Source organism: Ictidomys tridecemlineatus, chromosome 7 (assembly GCF_052094955.1).
Source record: "Ictidomys tridecemlineatus isolate mIctTri1 chromosome 7, mIctTri1.hap1, whole genome shotgun sequence".
In the NCBI taxonomy this organism is placed as follows: domain Eukaryota; kingdom Metazoa; phylum Chordata; class Mammalia; order Rodentia; family Sciuridae; genus Ictidomys; species Ictidomys tridecemlineatus.
Window position 1 is genome coordinate 65,432,932 of NC_135483.1, and position 27,670 is coordinate 65,460,601.

General features: G+C 33.7%; 1 long non-coding RNA gene across 17 annotated transcripts in view; it reads right to left on the reverse strand.

The window, feature by feature from the left end:
* The window catches only part of LOC110597889 (uncharacterized), a 437,292-nt gene that overhangs the window by 184,037 nt on the left and 225,585 nt on the right, over window positions 1-27,670 (reverse strand). For 13 of the 17 annotated variants that reach the window (XR_013423974.1, XR_013423964.1, XR_013423971.1 and 10 more), the window contains one exon: window positions 23,965-24,038. The exons of the other annotated variants lie outside the window; for them this stretch is intronic. This is a non-coding gene — a long non-coding RNA (uncharacterized LOC110597889). The remainder of the gene's footprint in view (window positions 1-23,964; window positions 24,039-27,670) is intronic. 17 annotated transcript variants of the gene reach the window in all.

The following is a 27,670-nucleotide window of genomic DNA, read 5'->3' on the forward strand; positions in this document are numbered from 1 at the left end:
CTATTTGTTTGCTGGTATTTATAGTTAAATCCTGAAATAGGATTATATAGGTGATATGCAACTTTTCTCTTCTTTATCAGAATTGTCTTGTCTATTCCTAATCTTTCACTTTCCATGTACATTTTATAACCAACTTATCAATTGATACTGCAAAAATGTGTTTTGGAATTTTACACTTGCTTCATTAAAATTTCAAATTTAAAAGAATATGTAAATCTTAATATTGATTTTCAGTCATACATGAACATAATATACCTATCCATTTGTCTTTTACTTTCTTAAAATGTTTTTTAGTTTTGATAAATTTATCTTAGTCTTTATATATGTTTATGTTATTACAAATAATATTTTCATTTAAATACTAATTATTAGAGCTAGTTTATATAAATATGTTTTTCCCTTATATTGTTATTGTTAAGCCTTCTTTGGATTAATATTCTTTTTCAATGTTACCATTTTGGTTACTTATTGACTTTTTAGTTGCACTTTCTTTTTTATGTATGCGCTGATTTACCACTGAGCTCCAATTCCAGCTCCAAGCTGTATATTCTTGTAGCAGGTAACCTAAAGATTTTACTTTTCTTAATAAGATCTTTAATATAAATAAGAATTTTTGGAATAGTCTCCATAATCTGGGAGCTCCATTGAATCCCATTTACTATTTGTTTCCTTTTAATGTATTTTTACATTTATTTTAATCATGTATATATTTAAATTACATGAGCCATTATTTCTTCATGTAGTCAATGTTTGTTAAGACTTGCACAAATGTGTGTTATTTTCATTGCTCTTTATGCTTTCCTGCATTGTATGTATGCATCTCGGGTCATTTTTCTTCTTTCTAGTGAATCTCTCTAGTATTTCTGTTAGTTCTGGTCTTCTATGTGGAGAATTTTGTTTTAATGTTTCTGAAAGTGTTCATATAAGGCCCATACTTGTGAAGAATATTTCTCGGTGACAGAAATATATGTTGAAGTTATATCATTTATCACTTAGATGTTATGAATTGATGATTTCTGGTTTTCATTCCTTCCATTAAAAAGCCTGCTAACAGATTTATTGTTGCACACTAAAAGGTAATCTTTTTTTTCTCATTGTTAATATTGTTTTTATATTTGGCTTTTGGCAAATTTGTAGTGATATATCTTGATGTGATTATTTCTGTATTATTCAGTGGAATACTGAATATTCCTGAATTTGTGACTTAATGTCTTCATGAATTTTCAAAGTTTTCACATGTGACTTATTTCCCACTTCCTGTTTCTTCCCCTTTCAGCAATACAATGAGCACATGTTGGATCTTCCATTTTATGATGTACCATATCTGCTTTTAAACTTACATATTGAGTTCTTATTCAATTATATTATTTCAGTTTCAGAGTATTCATTTAATAATCTCTTATAGGTTATGGTTTCAAAATGAAATTCTCTACCTTATCAACAATTTTAACACATCAATAGTAGTTTATTCAAGGTTCATATTTGATAATGACAATATCTGGATTACCCATGGGTCTTTTTGTATTATCTATTTACTTTTCCTTTTTTTTTTCTTCCTGTTTCTGGCTGTGTAACATTATTTCCAAATCTTAGTCAAGTCTTGCCCCTTCATTACTTCAGCCTGATCTCTAACTGCTGGCATATGCATATCTTTGCTCAAGTGTCTTCTATAGAAGCTAAAACTTTTCTCTACAGATCTAGTCCTTATGTTCTGTCTGGTCTTTATATATTTTTGGAAGTCCTAATTGTTTTAGGTAGAAGTACTAATCAGAAACAGAAGACCTTTTTTCAATTTTTAAAGTGATTGAATAGTAGCATGTAATGTGTTATGTTTTTATTGTGTTGAGAGATGCAGAATTTTTTTTGAGAGACAGAGAGAGAGAGAGAGAGAGAGAGAGAGAGAGAGAGAGAGAGAGAATTTTAATATTTATTTTTTAGTTTTTGGCGGACACAACATCTTTGTTTGTATGTGGTGCTGAGGATGGAACCCGGGCCGCATGCATGCCAGGCGAGCAGACTACCTCTTGAGCCACATCCCCAGCCCAAGATATGCAGAATTTTAAAGTTAGCAGAGACCAAGAGATTGTTCTCTGATTTCACAGTGTTTAGAATAATTAGGCATTACAGAGTTTTCTATGAGAAGCGGTTCTTTAAAAAAATAATTCTTTCATTTTGTGATTAAACAAATTATTAGTGGGTGCCTACTTTGTGTTCACAACTATATTAGGTGCAGGGGTCACAATGGCAGAGTACATTTATACAATACATTGCTAGACAAGTCGACCTGTATTTGGTTTTCAGTTCTGCCACTAGCTATCTTTGTATCAATGGACAGATTAATGGGTCTCTGTAAGTGACAAATTCTGTCTGCAGAAAATTGGGGCTCAACATGACCATTTCTAAACTTGCTTCCACCTTTATAATTTCCCTAGATTATAGTATTCACAAAACCAGGATCAAATCTGTCAGGGCAACATCTCAAGTGTCTAAAATAATGGTAAACCTTCAGTAAATATTCTAGAATAAATTAAGGAGTATAGACTTATAAATGTTGCTTTGTTCTTTAGTGTGTGTGTGTGTATTACACATATATCTTATCTCTGGACTATTTTAAACATGTGAATTTCCTTAAGTACAAAATTTACTCTTTGTCAGTTTACATTATTATATTTTTCATACTATTTTTGTCCTTATATTTTACATTTATATTTTTATTTTACAACAAATTATATAAAAAATGAATTTCTAATGAGATACTTTCATAAAGAAGAACTATGGAAAAATTCTTTTTAAAAGCAAGTTTTTCATAAGAACCATTTTGTATATTAAAATTTAGCATAAGTATACTTTATATGAAGAGGTTTTTTGTGTATGTATCTTGCACAAGCAATACTTTTTAAATGTCCAATCATTTGATTCAAAAGGACTGCCAACCACTTACATCCAACCAGCTGCTATGAAAAAAATAAGTATTAATGGACCTACCACACCTTCAGCCTCTTGTCTCTAGTCACTGTGCTTAGCTGCAGGGTTCCCATTAACATTAATGGGAGTTCCATGCACACATCACCTGGAGAACAGACCCCTCGATGTTTGATCATTATCTTCCCAGACAGGTAGGAATGGCATCAATCAGGTATCCAGCTTAGTTTCACAGTATGTACTATTAAAGGCATCAGGGCAATAAAAACCCCAGCTTTCTAATACTTTCTTTATAACACAGTAGAAACGTGCAGAACAACCAAGGGAGAAGATTTTAAAAGCATACTAGGAGTACACAGTTTTCCTGCGTATCCTTTTATAATTACAAATGACCTAAAACTGAAGCATACACATTATTTCCTTCCTAAGACAGCTATAATGGGATAATAAAGACAAGCTTCATTATATAAAATGCATTTGATTTATTATGAAGTAGCTAAATAGTGAAAAGATGGTAGAGTTTGCATAGAAACTGCTTGACCTCTGTTTTTTCTCTTTTCCTTTTAACATTTTCCCACTTTACCATTAATAAATCAAACACTTTTATGTGGTTAGAAAAAAATAGCATGAGCATTAGTACGAGTATGTGAACTCTGTAATGTTGGAAGGGACATTATGAAAATAAAGCCATGTTTTCAATTCATATTTATATACCTTGAGTTTACTGGGAATGACAGTGTGGTGGAAAGGAGAGAATAAAAAGGAAAGTGCAGGTAAGATGTGGTTAGGCTTTGGGGCTTTATTTTACCAACTGTATAACCTTGGATTAATTAAATTTTCTAAGTTTGCTTTTTCATTGGTAAAGGAAGTCTAAAAACACCAATGTTATAGACTAATTGGGAGGCTTATAGGAGACATTCAGCATAGCAGATGGCAATTAGTAAGGATTAAAAAATAGGAACTATGATTCTATGTGTATATGTAGTTATTAACTACAGAAGTAATAAGGTGTTATAGAATATGCTCTAAAATCAGACAGACACAAATTAGGAACCATGTTTGCCAGAAGCTAATCATGGATCCTGGGCATGCTTGAATTTTTTCTTTATTATACTTTTTAAAAATATAAATGTAATGCACACACACACATATCTATACATGCATGTGCATACATACATATGTATATCTCTATGTATATATATATATTTGAGTATATAAATAAATTTAGCTATATACTTTTTTATTACCAGCTTGACTCTAACGTCTTACTATTTTAATTCTATATCTAAGTTCTGCAAAATGGCTCAGTTGATAAATGTGGAGCCACAATCTCAACACACAGTCTTCCATATGACTTATTTTCAAGAATCTGAGCCAGAGGCAAGAAGCATTAAGGGCCTCACTCCTACTTACTAATGCCTACCTAGTTCTTTTCTTGTCTGGAGGTTTCATTCTCAGGGAAATCTCTACCTGTTGGGGACCTTCCCTCTCTTTACTGACTCATTTTTCATGTAAATGATGAACTCTACCTTAGGACTTAGCTCTTGAAGTGCTTTATATTTGGAAATATCTGACTTAACCAAGTCTTGCCTATCAGTCTTTTCTTGTTCTATAAAAATCTAGCGAAATTTTATAAAATCGAATGTTATAAAAACTGTGATGAATATCATAACTATGGAGTTCTAGCCAGGCTGGGGCTGTGTGTGCCCTGGAAACCACGGAACAACCCACTGGTATCAGGAGGACTGGCTGAAAGAGAGAGGATGAGGGTACAGGAAGAGGACACAGGATTTGCAGAGGGTGTTTCCCCTGTGAATGAAGTCCGATGCATTTTCCCAGTCTGATTTCAGGAAAGCAGCTTGCAGGCGTTATGATGATCCCAGTTTTACAGATGAAAAATTCAAGATTCAGTAAAATTACTTGTTCAAGATCACACTGCTATTGAATGGGGCAATCATTGCTCAGTGGTTTTAATTTTCCAGATTCTTTATCCTTATTGAATGAAGCTGATGGATAGCCTATCTAGAAATGGATAAGTTAGAAAAAGTTGATAATGTATTTCAGAGACCCACTGTCTCACCCTAGAGTCTCAAGCATTAGAGAGTCAAGAATTTTGCTCCTTTCATGGTCACAGCTAGCTCTAAGCTCAGTGGGATACAGCTAAGGCAATAATAGGGAAGATCTGCAGATTCAAATCCAAACTTGGTCATTTAACCAGGTGCTTTAAGTGCGCAACTGTGCAAATTTGTGCATGGCTGTTACCCAATAGAAGCTTTCATTTATTAAATTATAACTTGGTAATAAAGATAATATGTACTCAATAGGATTTTTAATGAAGATTAAATGTGAAAATCTTCAGAAGTGGTTTTTTCAAACTGTAAATAAAAATGCTGAATGTTATTTTTTTAAAGTAACTATTAAATAAGTGATATGAGTGGCATTAAAAGTTCTAACTGCTCAAAAATATCTCCCCCTAGTAGAATGTCCTTATATCTAAAATTCATTTCATTAAAGTTTTGTTTTCAAACAAGCATTATAAATCAATAAAGTTCCTATAGATAAAAAGTTTTCTAAAAAGTTTAATTGAATCATTGATATAGTTCAGTTAAGTTTATTACATTAAGTACTGTTGCCTATTAGGAAGTAGACCTATGAGGGTCTGGAATAAAATGTTTTTAAAATAGCATGCTTTAGATTTTGGGTGAAGTCCTGTAGAGCAACATCATTTCTAGTGATAGAAAACAGACATCTCAGTGGCAGGGTTGGTTATTTAAGTTTTATGACAAAATTCAGGACCATTCAGGCTTGAGCTCTAGGAAACCTTACATTCTTAGAGTTTAATTTTTAATCCAGAGTACTTAACTCTTACATTATTGGCTCAAAGCATTTTTTAAAAACCTTTGAGAACACAAGTGAATGTTTTCCTTTAATCTGAAAGCCTTGAATTACTATTTTTACCCAAAGAATTATCTTCAGTTAGACTCCATGGGCTCTCAACAGTTACATTCCATCATAGACAGTTCAGCTAGACTCTGGATAGGTTCTCAATGTAGGCTCCAAAAACCTCCAAAAACGTTATATTAAGTTGAAAATACACATGAACTTGTAGGCAAACGTGATGAAAGTCAGGGATGCCACAAAGATATTTCTATTACTAAATTAAAATGACAAATGGAAATGGAACTTCTCAGCAGTTCAAAAATACTATGAAATTATTTGGAATGCATTTGCAACCCACTGTTTTTTTTTTTCCCTCAGATTTATGGTAGGTGAGAAACACTGAAATGGAATTCATTTGTTATGTATTAAAATAATGATACCTCATTTTTATAATAACATAATTGAAGGAATATAGACCAGCGTGGACCCCAGAGAAAAATCTCCTTATATAATTCCTAATTCATCTGCTAACTACCTAGTTACATGGTTGAGATATAGTTTGAGTGCATCTTCCAAAGGTTCATATCTAGAGGCTTGACCTTCAATGTGGTGGTGATGTTAAAGTAGTAGAGACTTTAGGATTTGGATTCTAGTTTAAGGTAATTGCACATCATGGGGCCACCACCCTTGAAAGAGATTAGGGCTAATCTCACAGAGTTAGTTAGTTCTCACACAATTGGGTTGTTATAAAGCAAGACGAGGCACTTGGTTGGTTCTGCATGGAGAACCAGGCACTTGGTTGGTTCTGCATAGAGCAGTTTCCCTTTCTGTTTCACTACCATGTTATGATACAGAGGATGTTCCTTTCCAGACATCAGCTGGATGAGGACACCTGATCTTCAAGTTTCAGCCTATAAAACTGGAAGTTAAATACATGTCTCTTTATAAAATACTCAGTTCAGGTATTTTCTTATAGCCACACAAAAAAATGTACTAGGTAATTTTAAATGCTAGGTAATTTTAATGTCTCCATGCTTCAGTTTCTTTATCTTCAAGCTAGGATAATGGTGGTATTTACTTCATAGCTTCATTGTTGGGATTATATGAGATATTACAAGAACAGAGTGGTGTATGTCAATTAACAACACTTAATTGTTGTTCATAATCATATTACAAAACACAGAAAAACAATGTCCAAGTCTACACCTATTTTTATGCAACAATATTTAGAACACCAAGTGGGAACAAAAAAAAGGGGGGGCCTGGTGGAGGGACAAACCTAAATGCTGAATCAAATAAGTGAATGAAGCCACTAAATAAAGCCTAAAGGTTCACAGAGTGGGGACACCAATTGGAGAGGGAAGTAGAGAAGAAAACCCTGACATATGAAGCAGTGATATTTGCTTCAAGACTTTAACAAGAAGGGTAACGTACCCTAGAAGACCTAGCAGAGGAATCATCTTGGTAGAGGGAACAAGAGGGTGCCCTGATGGATTGTCCCTTTGTAGTTGCAATGCTTAATCAACTTTTGTAGATGTATACATCTTTAATTGAAAAAAAAAATGTCATCTAAGAGAAAAGAATAAGTCTGAAAACCTGTACTTCTATGGAATTTTTAACAAGTGTCACATTCTTTCTCTCATGGCCTTGGGGCCAAGTTCACATCTTCTTTTACACATCCGTAGAAGTGTGGAGGAAGATGTGAAATTGCTACAGCAAAAGGACCTTCTCCCGACCCATGTTCAACAAGTATTGCTAATGGGAGATGCTGTTCTGTTCTATGCCACAGACTCAGGAGAGAAGGAAGACACCAACAGAAATGAAAGACATGAAGTACGTAGTACTGCCTTATGGTATCTAGGTAGTTGATCTGAATAACATTTGTGCTTCTCTCTTAGTCTTTTGGAAAAGTTCCATAACTAAGGCAGGCAACTCTCTGAAGTAATGAAATAGAGCTTCCTTCTCAAATAATTGAACAAGACTGACATCATTATAGGTAGGAGTATTTGGCCATCTTAGAACATATTTATTTCCTTATCCTGAAACTATTGCTTCTTAGTAATAGTATACTTAGGCCAAGAGAAAGTTGTTCTCTTTTTTTTTTCTGATAAGTTCAATGGCACGTAAGCCCTCATGCCTACTGAAAAGGGACCTCAGCATCTTCTATATGTATCCAGGAATTGTCAGGCCCCAAAGAACATTTCTTAGAAACTCTTAATATGATAATTCTTCATATCACATTTGCCTAATTTGAGCTTTGAAACATTTGATTTCACTTGGTCTTCTCAACAATTTATGAACTTGACATGATTATCCCCATTTTGTAGATGATGAAATAGAGGATCTGAGAGGTCACAGAAATTGGGCCAAGTTTCCACACATCTTGCTAATTGCAAAACTGAGTCACAAACCTGTAAAGTTAGATGCTCTCCTATTTTTTACTACATGACCGCATCCCACAATAATCATTTCCTCCGTTGGTATCATGCTTTGCCATTTTCAAAGAGCTTTTGCAAACACAATTTGATCTTATTACCTTTATGAAGTGGGTTGACAGAGCTGATCTTATAGCTGAGAATACTTAGCCCCAGAGGAATTAAGTGACTGGGGAACACATTTGGTACTTATTTTACCTAACAGCACTGGCTCCTTCTGTGTGAAAGATGTTCTTTTAGGGACTACAACTGACTGGGTCTTCAGACCTGGCCTGAGACAAAGCTCACCTTCTCCACTACTCTCCAGACCCCTCTTCATTAACCTCAGTTGTGTGACTTCAGGGCACTGTGACACATGTCAGAATTCTCCTCTTCAGTGTCCTCTGGGCCAGGAGTCTTGTGAGCTGTTTGCAGAATTCTAGAAGATAGCTCAGTGGTCATTTAAGTTTAAAACCTTTGCCTTGAGAGATGCTCCAGTTTTGACACTGTAATTTATTTTAGCATATTAAGGTTTCTGAGAAATATTATATATAAGAAACCGGTTTAAATCATCTAAATAGCACAACCTCAAAAAAATTCAGAACAGCTTTTTAATATGCTAAAGCTGACTAATGATTTGTGAAACAACGCACAACATTCTTGACCAAGAGGGTTGAAGAATGCTGGGATATATAACAAGACCACTGCAAATAAATTAAGAAAGGATCTACAGACAGTAAGGTGAGCCTTAGCAGATATGTAAGCTTCCAACACCTTTCTGTCACCTTAGCACAGCTCTCCACATAGGCATGAAATGTGAGGGGGGCATTTGGGGGGACTCTTACATAATTTTATGATCTTATATAATTTTTTAAAAATATTACAAGTGACCACACTAAAAGCGCACGGGAGAGAACAGCTAATTTAGAATGCTAATACATTAAAGTGAATTGGCTGTATTTATAGAAGCCTGGTATTTTTCTTTCTTTCTTTCCTATACTCTAAGTTGTCCCTTATTTTTTCTTACTTTTCCTCCTTTTTCTTTGTTTTTTAAATTTTCATAATATAGTTACTAATCAAAAGTTAATCATCAAGCCAGGCATGGTGGTGCATCACAGCAACTTAGGAGGCTGAGATAGGAGGATTGCAAGTTCAAGGCCAGCCTCAGTAACTTAGTAAGACCCTGTCTCAAAATAAAAAATAAAAAGGGCTAGGATGAAGCTTAGTGCTTAAGTATCCCTGGGTTCAATCTCCAGTACCAAAAAAAAAAAAAAAGAATTAATCACCAAAATTTAGCTTATTGATGCAACCAGGTGTGCACTTCCTAAAAATAATGTAAACTGCAAAATACGACAGAATCTCATCCATATTTCAAGAAATGTAATTACAATAGTGAACCAAAAGAGAGTTCAACTGTTATAGGGATGTAGGTAACAATGAACAAAGGTGCAAATAATTTATAAATGTAACCAACCTGGGATAAGAGAGTCAATCATCCTCATCAACAAAGCACCTCTCTTAGTAACTCTTACTGTCCTGTATCTTAAAAAGATAAAATAGATATTCTTTTTATTCAAAGCTTAAAGTAAACTCTCACATAGAAAGATAAACCAACATTTTAATGAATTGATCCCAATGTTGTTTTAATTTTCAGTATTTTTCTAATTTTAATAAGGTGACTAAAAGAATGTACAAGTAATTGAATCAAAAATAATGAACTATTGATTCCTTTTTTGTGAATTCATTCCTCTCCTTGGCTTACACTTTTGAGACCATAGTGTATTTTATGAGCAAATTATACACGAGGCTGAATGTGAAGAAGAAATGACAGCTATGATTTTCTCATTAAAATAAACCTAAAACAATGTTTGCATTCAGAATTAACCAAGCCTTTTAATATGTCTTAATTTTATGATACTGACTGCCACTGAAAATCTACAGAGTATATAAGCTACAAACCCATCACTGTCACTCAGAATTTTAGCAATCTTTTCTTAATGATTTTAAACAAACACACGTAATTAAAAATTTAAAAGATGCAGAAGAACCTACAAAATTGTTTCTAAAGCTAAATAATTCGTCCTTGCACCACCTTCATGGTTATAGATCCAGTTAGAACAAATGGAAAGGAATTAAAAAAAAAAAAAAAACTCTGACAACAATATATGAAGCAAGCTGCTTAAAGCAATTTATGGCTCTATTTTGTTTTATACATCTGGCTTGGGATATACCTGGGAAATCTTTCTAACCGGTTTTTGCTAGTATTTACAGTATTTAAAGTAGCAAATCACTTTCTTTCATTCAAAGTGGACGGTACATGGTTAACAGACACCAAGTGCAACTAACCAAACAATATATGCACTTAAAAGACAGAATCTGAAAGGATATTGATTATCCTTCCCCGCTCCGCTTATTGCTTTGTGTGTAGGGGAACACTACCCTTTGAACTGAGACATTTTTCTTCTTTCGCCTTTTTTTTTTCATTATAAACATCCAAGCTTCCTTAAATATCAAAAGATCCCAGAACCATACCTGAAATAAAAACTGTTTCCCTTCATGTAATTATCAAGGGGCTTTTAGAGTATCTTTCTCCAGCGATTACAGGGTATTTCCACATAGGCTGTCATTTTAAGGTGAAAAATTTGCAAGGACAGTCACACCATCTGTCATCAACTGGGTTCCCTGACACCCAGAGCTGCTCTGAAATGGCCAGCGGCTTCATGCATAACAAAGACCTTGCCCCTTGGCATTGTTTATTCCTTGACCTGTGCAGAGAGTCCTTCAAAAGGGGCTTTACTGAAACCATTTCAGGGCTGCTTTTCAGGGGCAAGGTTTTCTAAAGAAAAAAAAAAATTATTTATGCATATAGGAAATTTGAAATGCTTTGACCTTCAATCTAAATCAATAGAATAAACTCTATAGAAGAATTTTGTTATTAGCTTTATTTCTGTAATCCTTGAATACAAATCTACTTAGGGTCATTATTTCTTTTTCTTTTCTGCTTTTGAGAAATTCTTCAAAATATAATTTAGACGTTAAGCATTCCCTATATAAAGCCAGAATGTATAGATTAAATGAAACTGGACCATTCGAATACAGAAGTTGTGCCATAAGAAGTTTAAAAAAAAAAAATGCACCTCTGATCCACAAAACCTAAGTCCCTCTTACTGTTGAAGTCACAGATCAGCTATTCTTACTGCCATGTCAAGTACCACTTATCACTTGCAAATACAATACAGTACAATCACACTGTAGGTCACTTGCACCCAAAGAAGGATTACAATGATAGTTCACAATATTTAAGAAAGAAACACACAAAAAGAGACAAAGGTCACCTATTGTGAAACATTTTTACGAAGAAATGTATACTCTTCTATGCCTCACACATAAAGATATACACGGAGGCTTCTACTTTTGCAATTCGCCATTGCTGCAAAATGTGTGTTCCTCAACTTTGTGAAATCTAAGCTAGGGGTCTTTGAAGACACTGGGGTTGAAAATTAGGCAGATCATTGTTAAGAGAAGCTGCAGCCATTTCTAGGAATGAATGAATAAACACAAAAGGATATTCCCTCTGTCAACATAATTAATGGCAAGATTTTATGAGCTTCATTTAGTCCCCAAGACATAGTTATATACAATACATGGAGTGTGTGTTTATGCGCACATAGTATAAATATGTAAAAGTCACATCATTAAATCTTTTATATGTCTGTATTCATAATACACAAAGCTGTTTTTAAATTATTTAAAGATCTATTCTCTCTTCCATATACATTAATACTAATAAGAGTTGCCGTCAACATCAAAGGAAAGCTAGACCCCTAATTAGAGTTCCAATCTGCCCTGAGAGTTGCACTGCAGAGAGAACAAATATGAAATAAGTTCAGCATTAGGGAAACTAATAATCTGTCCTCGTTTTCCATTTCTTATTGTAAGAATTTAGTGATTTCTTAACAATAAGATATACTTATTTTCTATCACAATATATGGGCCTTAACTTTCACATGAACAATTTTTAAAGAAAAAGATAACAGTGAAAACATAAAGGCATCCCATCTTCATATAGTATGAAATGGGAAACTTCGATAGCTCCCGAAATTTTACATAAGTCTAGATTTTGTAATTTCTAATAGTACCTTTCTTTTGTTTTAACAAGTCTTTTGTTTATCATTTTGACCATATGCTTGTTGTCTTTCAAATAACTTATTCTCCATTGGAAGTTTTCTGATTACCTACTATACCACTATTGAAAACACCAGCTCTTTATTAAGGGAACATTTGGTAAGAAATCTGTATGTACTATAAATTTTGCTAGACGTTGCAAAGAGAGAGAGAGAGAGAGAGAGAGAGAGAGAGAGAGAGAGAGAGAGAATTGCTCTCCTTTTATTATACGTTGGATGCCTAAAGAAGGAAATAACTAAACAAACAGTTAAGTATGTGATGAGAGCAAATTCTGATATCAAAGTAATATACATTACTGATATATATTACTAATTACAGATGTTTAAGGATCTCAAGTGAGAAAGAACATATATCCTATGATTTTAATTTGACTGCTACTTTAATTTTCATATCTGGGATAAACTCTTAAAATTATACTTATGACAAGTTGTATACACTTATAAAAATACAGAATAGCATAATGGTTTCACATATTTATGCCAGTTTCACTAATTATCAGCTCACGGCAATAATGTTTAACTAAAAAAATCTAAAGAATCTAAAAAAGAACTAATGCCACTTCTTCCCAAACTATTTCATAGAATTCAACTGGCGAGAACCCTTCCAAAGTCATTCTATGAAGCCAGCATTACCCTGACACTAAAACCAGACAAGGACACAATAAAATAAGAAAACTATAGATCAATAACCCTGATGGAAATAAATGCAACACTCCTTATCAAAATATTAACAAATTAAATCCAACAGCATATCAAAAAGATCAAACACCACGATCAAATCAGTTTTATTACAAGGAGTCAAAAAGGGTCAACATACACAAATTAATAAACACTGTTCATCAAGCAAACAGAATTAATGATTTTTTAAAGTCATGATTATATCAATGGATAGAGAAAAAAAATCATTTGGTAAAATTCAACATTCTTTCATGATAAAAGGATCATACCTCAACATAAGAAAGCCCATATAGAACAAAAATCGTAGCCAACATCATAGTGAACAGGGGAAAAATAACGTATTTCCTCTAAAATCAAAATAAGACAAGGTGTCCACTTTCACTGATTTTATTCAATATAGTACTAGGAATTTTAACCAGAGCAAGTTGGCAAGAGAAAAAAAAGGCATAAAAAAGGAGGAAGTTATATTAGTATTCTTTGTAGATCATATGATTGAATACTTAGAAAAAAACTTAATAAATCAAGTTATTTCATGAAATCAAAAGGAAAGTAACACTCCCAAATTCATTCTATGAAGCCAGTATGTCCTGATACAAGACAAGACAAAGACACATGTAGGAAAAAATTACAGGCCAAGTTCCATGATGAACATAGATGCAAAATTTCTTAATAAAATATTAGCAAATCACATTAAAAAATATATAAGAAGATAATTCACTTGACCAAGTGGGCCTCATCCTACAGAGTCAAGGCTGGTTCAACATACCTAAATCATCACTAAACAAAATTAAGAACAAGAAACATATAATCATCTCAATAGGTAAAGATAAGGCCTTTGATAATATAGCAGCCATTCATGTTAAAAACTCTGAAAAACAAGGGATGGAAGAAACTTACCTCAGCATTATAAAGCCTATAAATGGCAAACCCAAAGCCAACATCATATTGAATAGTGAAAAACTGAAAGCATTTCTTCTAAAATCAGGAACAAGATAAGAATGTACATTCTTATCACTTTTATTCAATATAGTCCTTGAAACTCTAGCCACAGCAATCAGGCAAGAGAAGGAAATTAAAGAGATACAAGTGGGAAAAGAAGAAGTCAAATTATTTCTGTTTGCTGATGACATGACCCTATGTCTAGATGATTCAAAAAATTCCCACCTGAAGACTCCTAGAACTCATAAATGAACTTAGCAAACTAGCAGGATACAAATCAACCCTTAAAATGCCAGAGCTTTCCTGTATTCCAACAGCAAGTCAGCTGAATAAGAAATCAGGAAAATTATACCCTACATAATATCTTAAAATAAATACATAAATAAATAAATAATAAAATACCTTGGAATTATCTAACCAAGGAACTGAAAGATCTCTCATCAGTAGATGGATGAATCAAGAAAATGTGGTACATAGAAACAATGGAGTTTTACTCAATCATAAATAAGAACGAAATAATGGCATTTGCTGGTAAATGGAGAAATAGAGAAAATCAAGCTAAATGAAATAAGCCAGACTCAGAAAATCAAGGGTCTAAGGTTTTCTCTCATAGTGGAAGCTAAAGTAAAACAAAGGAAAGCAGGCAGTAAGGAGAGGGGGTCAGATATCAGGAAGATACACGGATCAGTGGAATAGAAGGGAGGAGGGAAGAAAAAGGAAAAAAATATGAAATGAATTTTGCTATATACATATGTAAATATGCCAAACAGAATATGTCCTTTGCTTATATGTAAAAAGTACCAATCAAAAATAAGTGAAGGTGTTAAAGGAAGATCAACAGAGTAGAGGAGAGAGACAAGGGGGATGGAGAATAGAAGGAAAGGATAAGGGAATGAGGACTAAAATCAAATTTCTGGTATATATAATTATGTCAATATAACATAAATCATATAAATTATATTTATAATATAATAATATATATTATATATTTATAATATAAATTATATTTATACTATGTATAAATATAATACTCTAGTAAAAATAAAAATGAAATGTACTTAAAAAAATAAGAAAAACCTAAATCAGCATCAAAGACTATCAGAACTATTATGAACTAAAGTACTAGAATACAAAAGATCATAAAATTCAGGAACTTTTCTAAAACCCATAATAAATTCAAACTCTGAAACCACTAAAGGAAAATATAGCAGAAACATTTGAATGTATTTGGTATGGGCAACAATTTCCTGGTTAGGATTCCAAAAGCATAGGAAAGAAAAGCAAAAATTGACAAATGAGATTTTATCCAACTTAGGTTCTGTGCAGCAAATGATCAGCAGAATGAAGGAACCTACAGAATGGGAGACAATATTGCTAGCTATTCATGTGACTGAGGGTTAATATACAGAATGCATAAATAACTCAAAAACTTTTTAAAAGATAACCCAATTTAAAAATGGACAAATGGTCTGACTAGATACCTCTCAAAAGAAGAAATACAAATGGTCAATTATTATAATTAAAAAAAATGTTCAATATCATTAGCCTTTGTGGAAATCCAAATCAAAACTATGAAGAGACCACTGCAGCCCAATTAGAATTCCTATAAAAAAAAAAATAACAAGTGATTTTGAGAATATGGAGGAAAAGGATTCAAATGTGGAATCAAAAAAAGAAACAGAGAGAGAGATAAAGAGAGAAGAAAAGAAGGAAAGGAGGAAGGGAGGAAGATAGGGAGGGAGGGAGCGTGGGTTCATGGGTCCTAAAAGAAGAGTGATTATTAGGGATAGGAAGAGTGCCAGGGTTGGGAACAGGGCTAAGGTTGAGGAAAAGGTGGAAGTATATAATCAATGTATGCTTGATGTTTAGAAACATCACAGTGAATCTCATTAATTTGTACAATTTATGTGTGCTGATAAATATCAAAAATTCAAGGTAGCCAAGAAAGGAATAATCTGAGGAAATTTGGTATCCCTTAAACCAATTAATTCAAGATAGAACCAAGATTTGATATCATGAATAAAATTCTAAAGTATGAAACAACATTATGAAGGTACTTTTATTATCTTGTAGTGAGTGGGGAAAATCATTCTAAGCACATTGAGGAAACCAGGAATTATAAAGTTAAGTTTATTTTATAAAATTTAATAGCTTGTCTATGAAAAAGGTTGAAACAGTAATAATACCGTCAAAATTTGCAACACAAAACAAAGAAATACTGTCCTCTATATACAAAGCCCTTGAAATCACTAAGCACTTAAAATTACTTTATATAGTAAACTATATAGCCACTAAAATTTATACAGACGGATATTTATGGTGATGTACAAATATTCTCAATATTAAATGAAAAAAGGTACAAAGCAAAATATAGAGTATGATCTCACTATATAAAGATTGACACATTGTAGATATGCATTCAAAAATATGCATTGATAGATGTCTCAAAATAAATTCAGTCAAATCTGTGAAAAAAAAGAACCAAAGTACCATGTTATTCCATTCATAACTATTTCCGCATATATCTCAGAAAAAATAACCACAATACTATAACAATAAAAATTAGCAATAATTCATTAATGTCATCCATATCTGGCCAAAGTCCAAATTAAATCCATTTTCAAATATCATTTTAAAAATTTATTTAAGTAAGGATGAGATATGACTTACATATTGTGATTGATAGAAAGGTCCCTAAGTCTCCTTTATTCCATCAGTTCTCCTTGTTTTTGTATCTTCTTTTTTATCTATTTCAATATGTTACTTTAAGAAACTAGGGATTTTATTCTATAGATTTTCCCCACAGTCCAGATGTTGCTAATTGCATATTTTTAGTCATTTTTGGAAATTGCTATGGTAATAATCATTACTCTGAAAATTGTTCACTAACATAGTGAGAAGAAAGATCATGGATATATCTTGCCTTTCTAGCATGAAATATTTGAATATACAAAATTATTCTATAGAGTAGAATAGCAGCTAATAAATGCAGAAGAAATAACAGAAGTAGAAAAATCACCATTTTGAAACTTCTATTCAAATAATGAATTTATGTTGTGACCATTAATGATGGTAACCATCATTTGTAAGAAGTTAATGGGAAGCTTGATAATAGATTGATCAAGTTGGCAACACCTGAACCCACTGATTAATATTAACATTATCAAACTGGAACAACAAGAAATTTCATGTGTTGTGATGTGATGCAAAGAATTACACAGCTCCCTCCATGAACCACTCTACCAATAAATAATTAACCAGACTAAATCAAGTCTCTAGATCCAGTGTAATTTTACAGGAAATATGGGGGATAGCCATACATGTTAACATCATAAAGATTCTGTCAGCATGTTCAGATTGAGGTAAATGTCAAAAAAAAGAAAATAACCCAGGTTTCTTCGACAGATAAATGCTTTGAAAGATAATGTAGAGGAGTAATTGTTATATATTAAAGTATACTTAAGCCAACAAAAAGCAATATTAAGAACCTTGTGAATATTGATTCAAATGAATTAACACACATTGAGTCAGGGTAAAAAATACATATTTGAGGCAAGACCTTGGCATAATGTGTCCATTTTTAAAAATTCCTACTTGTTAACAATACACATTGAAATGTTAATGGAGCACAATCTAGAGGGACACAACAAGTTCAACTAAGCTTCTTGTGACTGGATGACTTTGTTCTTTGCTTGTGTTTTTATTTTTCCTTTTATTTTAAAAAATTAAAATTATTTTAAAAACATAAAAAAGAGAAATGTTTATGGAAGAAATTATAGGTGTGTGGAATTCCCTTTAAAGTAGAAAGGTAAAGTGACATGGGCCACTACAGAAAATGAAAAAAGATTTTTAAATGTTGATAATTACCAAAATAAACTGATATGCCTATTGGGTTGTATCTGTATATGTGAACATTTTCATTTTGATAGATATTCATTCTCTAACTAGAGGCTTGATTGCTTACCTTGCCTGAGCTCAAGAATGATGCTGATGAAATTTTAAGCATGATTTTTCCTTGAGCAATTCTTTCATGTTTTAGAATAAAGAGTTGTACACATTATAGGGAAAAGTTCCCCAACTGTGCTCAAATGCTTGCAACTCAAAGTGTGATCTGTGGACCAACAGAACAGCAGAATTGCCAAGTACCTTTAGAAGTGCAAAATCTCAGCTCTCATCATTCACCCAATGAATTTTGTACAAGATCCCCATGATATTCCTATACTCAAAGAAGTCTGAGAAATAATGTTCTAGTTTCCAATCTTTTTATGAATCTTTCCCCATTAGTTATGCATTTTGTTAACCTATGTTAAATCTTTCCCTTTCACTGGCTTCTTTATAACTAGATATAAGCAAATTTAAATGTATCTTGTATTAAAAATAAAATGAACAAACAAGCAAACATACCTACCTCTAATTCATTCTTGAACTAGAACCTTTGGCTTCCATGAGAAGCTAATGTACGCTAAAGCCAAATCGCCTCTTTTTTAAAAAAAAAAAAATTATTTATTTTTTTAGTCATACATGACAGTAGAATGCATTTTGATATATAATACATACATGGAATGTACATACATCAATCATACTGTCTATTCTATTCTGCTGCCCTTCCTATCCTCCCTACTCCTCCCCTCTTCTCCCATCCTTTCTCTCTATCCAATCTAATGTGACACACATTTTTTTCTTTTTCTCATCACAACATCATATATGTATTCTGTATAACAATGAGGTTCTCCTTCCATCCTCTGTGCAACTCCCCTTTTCCCTCTTTTTCCCTCCCACCTCTCTTCCCTATTTAGTGGTAGTGTTCTTCTCATGCTCTTCCTCCCTATCGAATTCTGAGTCACCCCCTTTATATAAGAGAAGACATTCACAAATCGCCTCTTTTATCTTACACTTACACTACTAGGTTTCCATTCACTGAAAACATAGAATAGTGACACATAAAGGGCCTAACTTTTGTTCACATATATTTTCAGTGAAACTGGTTTCCTGCCCAGTTTCTACTGCTTTTCACAGCTGAGAAGTTCCAAATATCCAGGGCTATTAATATCCATTCTCCCTGGGGAAGATTGACTATTCTATATTCCACAGTTATTCCCACCCAATATGTTTAGAATTATATTTATTATCTTGTTTACTAAACTTTTCCTCTTTAGGGACATTCAAGTTTAGTTTGTAATAGGACCAACTACCCAGTCACACTAGTGTGAAAACTGAAAGTCATCCTTAATATCACCTACAGGTTATTGCAAGTTCAAACTAGGATATTTCTAGTTCACACACCGCATCTCTTACACAGATTAATCAATAATTTTTTATGATGGTTAATGTTATGTGTCAACCTGGAGTATGTTTTTTTTTTATGAGATGATCATTTAAATCAGTGAACACTAGAGAAAGATCACCTTCCATAATGCAAGTGAGCCTCATCCAAACAGGTGAATGCCTGAACAAAACAGAAACATATAAACAAACAAATAAACAGACAACAGTCTCCCTAAGCAAGAAGGAATTCTCCAGAAGATGGCCTTTTCAAATTCATCTACACCATCACTCTCCTAGGTCTCCAGGATACCAGCCTTCAGACTGAAACTATGCCATAAGCTCTTCTGGATCTCAAGCTTGCTAACACATACTACAGATTTAAAATTGCCAGTTCTATAATCATGTGACCCAATTCCATACAATGTTTCTATATATAGTTGTATATCACTTAATAAAAAAATATATCCTGAGAAATGCATTCTTAAGAAATTTTATGTATAAATATCATAGAGTATATACTTACATAAACTAATTCAGCTATGACATCAGTAGGAAAATTAATTTATGAGATTACCATTGTATAATGCAGTCCATTGTTAAATAAAATATTATTATGTGGTACATGACTGTGCACACATACTATTTGTTCTGTTTCTCTGAAGAAACCTGAATAATACAGATGATTTTATTGGTAAGTATGGTGTTGCCATAAAAATATACTGTAAAATATGGAAATGGATTTGTAATTAGATGGAGGATGAAAGAGTTTTGAGGCATATGGTAGCAAATGCCTAGATTTGCTTGCTGAGACTGTTGTTAAGTATATGGACATTAAAGATGATTGAATGGTGAGTTCTCAGATGTAAATGAGGAAGGAACTGTGGTCCATGTAATAAAGCCAAAACCTTGGCTGAAATATGTAATAGTGTTTTATGAAAGTTGAAGTTGAGAATGAATGACCTTGGATAGTTGGTGGAAGATATTTCTAGTTAAAATGTTGAAAGTGTGCCCTGGTTTCTCCTTATCATTTGTAGTAAAATGTAGGACACATAGACCAACAGAATAGAATAGAAGATACAGAGGTAAAACCATACACATATAGTAATCTGATTCTCGACAAAGGTGACAGAACATATGTTGGAGAAAAGACAACCTTTTCAACAAATAGTGGAAGAAAATCTGGATATCCGTATGTAGAAGAAGGAATCTAGAGTCCCTATTTCTCACCCTTCACAAACATCAACTCAGAGTAGATCCAAGACCCAGGAATTGGGTCAGAAACTCAGAAACTATTAGAAGAAATCATATGGTCAACACTTCAACACACAAAGCATGCATCAACTTCCTCAATGATTCCTAAAACTCAGGAAATAACACCAAGAATTAATAAATGGGATTGTATTAAATTAAGAAACTTCTGCATAGCAAAGGAAACAAGAACATAAAGAAAAACTCTACAGAATCAGATAATCATTGCCAATTACTCTTCTAACAGAGAATTAACATCCACAATACGCAAAAACTTCATAAAACTTAACACCAAAAAAAGAAGAAAAAGTAAAGAATAACCTAGTAAATAAATTGGCAAATGAAGTAAATAAATATTTTCCAAAAGAAGAAATATAAATGGTCAAAAATATGGAAAAAATTGTTTAAAATTTTAGCAATCAGGAAAATGCAAATCAAAACTGCAGTGAGATTTTTATCTCAGTCTACTTGGAATGGCAATTATCAAGAATGCAAGTTTGGGTGAAGATGAGGGGAAAAAGGAACACTTATACCCTGTTAATGGTATTGTAAATTAGTACATCCATTATGAAAAATAGTATGAAAGATTCTCAAAAGACTGGGAATGTAACAACCATATGACCCATCTATACCACCTTTCAATATTTATCCAAAAGAATTAAAGTCAGCATACTATAATAATTCATGCATACCCATGTTTATAGCAGCTAAATGCACAACAGTCAAGTTATGGAAAGTCCAAGTTTTCATCAATAGAAAATGGATAAAGAAAAAGTGATATATATACACAGTGGAATTTTACTCAGCCATAAAGAAGGTTGAAGAATTTCCTATATACAAAAATGAACAGAAAAGAAGAAGATCATGAAAAGTAAAATAAATCATATTTAAAAAATCAAGAGCTGTATGTTTTCTCTCAAATATGGAATCTAGACAGAAAAAGCAGGGGTCAGAGGCAGATCTCATGAAAATAGATGTGACACCAGTAGAATATAGGATAGGTATTAATTAGGGGAAGGGAGGAAAGGAAGGAAGGGAAAGGTGAAGGAAATAGACCAAGTTATGCTATTTGCAGGTACAAATAACAATTAAGCCTACTATTATATAGAATATAATATAATTCACTGATTTTTTTAAATGCAGGAGGAGAAAGATAAATAAAAAGAATTATTAAGCAAAAAAAAAAAAGACCTAGAATCTGAACATTTGGAAAACTATCAGCCTATTGGACAAAATGAAAAAGTGGGTTCTAAGAGAACACCAAAAGTCTGACTAGACAATCAAAGAAATTACTTGTGGCTTTAATCGAGATAATAGCAAGTCCTGGGAATAGAAATAGAATTATACCAACAGAGCTGCTACCAGTTTGGACTAAAAGGAACAGAGATGGGGTGAAGTAAAGGAAGACTTTCCAAAGTCTGAGATTTATAGGATAGCTATAGGATATAAGAATGCCTTATCTTTCCAAGAAAGGAAAGAAAGATGCTAAAGACAATTCTGAGACGTGCAGGACTCACACTGTCCCTAGAGGGCACAGATATGGATAATAAGACCACATCCTCCTTTGTTTCACTAGGCCAATCTATAAACTTCCAGTGCCCTAGAAGCCAGGTTTCTATTCAGAAGCATGGGAGAGGGCTGTTGCTGGGACCATAGAAAGAACACAGCTTGCCACTGAAATAGTGGACCTAAAAGAACTTTCTATCAAAAAAAAATGATTTCCAAGAATTAAAATCATAATAGAATTTGTTATACTAGGTATTATATTTGGTTAGCACCCATCACCCTTTCAGTGTCTCCTTTTTGGAAGGAAAATGTTGATCCTGTGCCTGACCCACCATTGTATTTTGAAAACACATCACTTTTGGGGGTTCATGGATTCATAGAAGGAAAAAAGTTTTATCCCAGGGTAAACCATACTTTGAGTCTTCCTCATCATTGACTTAATAATGTTTACATAAGACTTCAGACTTATAATCTATGCTAGAATGGGTTAGATTTTTGAGATTGTTTTAGGATGGGAAGACTACATTTTCATATTAGAAGGACATAAATTTTGGTGGTTTGACAGCAGAATGCTATGGAATGAATTGTGGTTCTATGGCTGAATTTTGAGAGAAAAATTTTATTGAAATTTTTTCTTTCTTTTTTTTTTAAAGATGAAAACATATGGGTAAAGACCTAATCTAATGGGATTGGTATCCTTATAAGAAAAGGATGGTATCAAAGATAAGAAAGCATAGAAACGAAGCCATGTGAAAGTGAGCAGGAAGTAAGCCATCTGAAAGCAAAGAGAAGCCTCAGAAGAAATCAAACTTGCCAATACCTTGACCTTGGGTGCATCCTCCATAATTGTGAGAAAATAAAATTTTGTTGTTTGAGTCCCTCAGTCTATAGTATTCTGCTATATCAGCCTTAGCAGACAATGAAATTCCCAAAAGAGTCTCCCTGACTTTCATTTCACCACTCTTCAATTATATATCTAGAGTACTTATAAGCTGATCCTCTTCAAATGTAATTTAGATAAATTCTCTTCTGAGCTAAAAATATTTGAATGTCCAGACCTGTCTACTGGGTGACTTTCAAAGTATGCGGTGTGGCACAGAAGACTCGGTAGACTGTGCTTGCCTTCCCAAAGTCATCCCCTGCCCAAACCAGGCAGTGAACCATTGATCAATAGACCAATAAATGCAACTACTTGTCTTTATCCTAAATTGTGATGATTATCCAAAGGGCATATTATCACTCCTTCGTGGATTGACTCTGCCCCAGTCAACTTATGAAACTGCCACTCATTTTCAAATACCTTTCAGAGAGTTTTCTCCATTAAATTTTGACCTTCTTGGACTATGCCCCCTTCTTAGTTTTCACTTTGAGATTGGTCTTATTAAATTGCTGAGGTTGCCTTTGAACTTGCAATCCTCCTGCCTCAGCCTCCCAAGCCACTGAGATTGCAGGCCCACACCACCATGCATGGGTAGAAGCATAATTTATTTGTTTACAACTGCTCCCTTTCAGGTCTTTGAAGACCATATTGTTTTCAATGAAATGCTTTGAGTTTGTCATTAACTCAGTTGATGGCCACTGTCTCCAACAGTAAACACAGGCCTGACAAAAAAAAAAAAAAAGAGCACTAGCAGGTTATCCAGCGGCATAGGTTCTTCCAGATGGCCTCACTGTTAAGGTTTGAGTTGTGGGAAGTGATATGATGGCACAACTAGAATGTAAAATTTGAGTTGTCAATACTTCCAAACCCTGGAGGGTGCATGGCATGCCTCACATTCACACAATGGCAATTAGGGAGCACAGATAGGGAAAGAGCAAAGAGCATGTGCATAGCTTCTGGCATTGCATATAAGGGAAAAGAGTGTGGGTCACTGGGTTAGTCATCTTTCTGATTTATGGGACAACATACTGAAAAAAACATAACTTACAGGAGGAGAGATTTGGTTTGATTCACAGTTTCAAAGTTTTCGGTCAATGGTTGGCTGGATCCATTGCTTGGGACCTGAGGTGAGAAAGAACATCATGGTAGAAGTATGTTGTGGAGGAAAGCTGTTCACCTAACAGCAACGAGCAAGCATAGAGAGAGCAAAAGGAAGAGTCCAGGGATAAGATGTACCCACTAGGGCACATCCCCAGTGACCTATTTCCTCCAGTTAGGCTCTACCTCCTATGATTGTTACCACTTCCCAATAACACCATCCAATTATTTATCCCTCATGAATCATTCACTTCCCCAAAGCCTCAACTCTCAACACTGCTGCTCTGGGAACTAAGTCTCAATACATGTGTCCTTTTAGGAATTTCCAGATCCATAACATTGAAGATCAAAATATTCCATCATGACCCCCGAAGGCTCATGTGTTAAGGACTTGGTCCCTGATGCAGCAATGTTCAGAGATGGGACTTTAGGAAGGTGATTGGTTCATGAGGGTTGTGAACTCATCAGTGAATTAATCCATTGGTGGTTTAACAATTTCATTGCATTATTCAGAGATGGTGGAAACCATAGGAGGTAGAGCCTAGTTTGAGGAAGTAGTTCCCCAGGGATGTGCTCTGGTAGAGTATATCTTTTGCTCAATCCTTTCTTTTCTCTCTCTTTGCTACCATCTGCCATATCTACCACCACCTTCTATTATAATATTCTGTCTTGCCTCAGGCCCAAAAGAGTGATGCCGGCTGACAATGGACTAAAACATGTAAAGCCATGAAACAATATAAATCTTTCCTGCTCTAAGTTGTTTTTCTCAGGTATTTTGTCCCAGTGATGAAAAACAGACTAACATAGTTCCTCTAAGATCTCATGCAAATGCTTGAGTGGTCCACTAACAAGAAGTGTTGGGGAACTGAGCAGCCCAGTCTGTCAGGCTGCAGTAATAACTTTAAGAAGGTTTAACTCATTACGATGGCTTGAGCCATTTTGGTGTGGTATTTTTGTGCACCCTGCTCTGGTGCAGGGAAAGAAAGAGGGAGACCCATAGGCCTTACTGGCTCCAGATATCTCTAACCCCAAAATTTACTGGAGATCAAATTAAATTTTTTTAAATATATGTTTTAAATTTATTTGAAGAGAAAGAAGGATGGTAGAGTGTAGCTAGGTTGTTATCCCTGACTTTTCCATGGCACAAAAAGTATTCAGTGATAGAACACTTGACCACAGACAACTTTACTACAAGTTTATACCTGGATTAAAGGCAAAAAATGTCAACAAATTTTTCATTTTTAATAAAGTTAATGTGTCCCCAAGACACATTATATTGAAAATGTCTAATATACATGGTTTTGTTTGGAAGTGATTGTAGCAAATGGCATTCAGTGTCATCTCTCAAAGTGGTGATTATACTGGGAACAGCAGAAGACACACATTGAGTGAGAATATAAATACTTGAATGATTACCCAGCCTGAAGATCTTAAGAGAAAGAAGCTCAAGAAATAGTCCCTTGCATAAAAAAAGAAGTGATAATCATCTCAACAGATGGGTAGCATACAAGTAGGATGAAAAAGCAAGGGAACAAACCATCCCAAATAGCCCACAACATTTAAAGAACTGACTTCATTGACACCACAGTGAAAGAAATGTCAGAGAAAGAACTTAAAAGTTCATAGTTAAAATTTTCAAAGAAATAAAAGAAGATGAAAGGAATGAAATTAGAGATAAAATATAGGAAGTGAAAGATCATTTTAATAAAGAGTTAGCAATTCTGAAAAAGAACCAAATGAAGATTCTGGAAATGAAAGATTCAATAAATCAGGTTAAAAATCCAATTGAAAATATCACCAATGGATAAGACTACTTTTTAAAGACAGATTTTTCAGGTCTTGAAGATAAAGTATATAATCTTAAAAATAAAGTTTACAATAAAAAAAGATTAAGAGACCAAGACCAGAAAATAGTCAAGAAATCTGAGCTAATACCAAGATATCAAATTTAAGAGTTATTTTGAGTAGATTTAGCCTCCTAAATACAAACTAAAGGAATGCACAGTCTCTTCCATGAAATAATATTAGAAAAATTTCCACATCTTAGGAACAAGATGAAAATCCAAATACAAGAAACCTATAGGACTCCAAATACGCAAGATCAAACAAGATCATCTCCAAAACACATTATAATGAAAATGCCTAATATACAGTGCTAAGAGCCACAGCCAAGTAATATGATGCATGGCATTTTTGGTTGAAAGGTGACACCAGCTAGCCATTGATATGATTATGTTAAGATTTACATTCATATGAATATTGGACTCCTGCTGTCCACCTCGGCCTGCTAGGGACTCCTGGAGAGTTCCCATTGGTTGGGGAAGTGCGGTAGGAGGGATTTCCGGAGGAGGAACTTCCTCTTAGGATCCAGGAGAACACCGTGTGCGTAGATTGGGATTCTTCCCGGGGGTGTACAGGGCATTGGCAGCAGTTTCAAAAAATAAAGTTTGTTCCTGCTTGAGTGGCTCATGATTTTGTGCCTAGCCAGACTGCAGCAATACAGAATAAGGATAGAATTTTAAAGCTACAAGAGAAAAGTAGCTATTCACATTTCTAGGCAAACCAATCTGGTTATCAGCTAATTTTTCAACCCAGGTCCTAAAAGCCAGGAGGGCCTGAAGAGTATATCCCAAGCTTTGAAACTGGTGCTAAAAAGATTACTATATCCAGCAAAATTAGCCTTTGGAATTGAAAAGGAAATAAAAACCTTCCATGATAAGCAGAAATTAAAAGAATTCATAAACACTAAGCCTGGACCACAAAACATATTCAATTAAATATTTCATGAAGAGGAAATAAAAAATAAAACCAGCATAGGGATGAATTACGCTTGAAGAATAGTCAATTAAAGAATAATCAAATCTCAATTAAGCATTGGAAATAAGTGAAAATGCCAAGAAATAAAAATCATCTATTATAACTTTGAATAAAACTGTTGTAAGCACTTAAATCAAAAGACATAGATTTGTAAAGCAGATTAAAAAACAAGGTTCAATCATATGTTGTTTATAAGAGATAAGGATAAAGAAGGATAAACAAGAAAGGATAAACAAGCTTGATAAACCCTTAGTCAAAATAACCAAAAGAAAGAGGGAAAGGCCCAAACTAACAAAAAAAGGATAAAAAGAAAAGGAAATATTAATGCAAACACTATTGAAATCAGGAGTATCACTAGAAAATATTTTGAAATTTTATACACTAATGAGCTAGAAAATCTCAAAGACATTGACCAATTCCTGAAAGCATATTATCTACCCAAGTTGAACCATGAGGATATAGAAAACTTAATCAGATGAACATCAAGGAATGGAATTGAAGAAGCTATTAAAAAACCTTCTGACAATAAAAGCCCAGGACCAGATGAATTCTGAGCCAAGTTCTACCAGAACTTTAAAGAGCTAATACCAATCTTCCTCAAAGTATTACAAAAAAATAGAAAATAAGGAACATTGCCAAATTTATTTTATGAAGGCAGTATCACTCTGATACCAAAATCAAATAAAAACACATCAAAAATATAAAAATGCAGCTCAATATTCCTGATAAACACAAATGCAAAAATCCTAAATAAAATATTGGCAAAGCTCATTTAAAAACACATTAAGAAGATAGTGCACTGTGATCAGGTGGATTTCATCTCAGAGATGCAAGGTTGG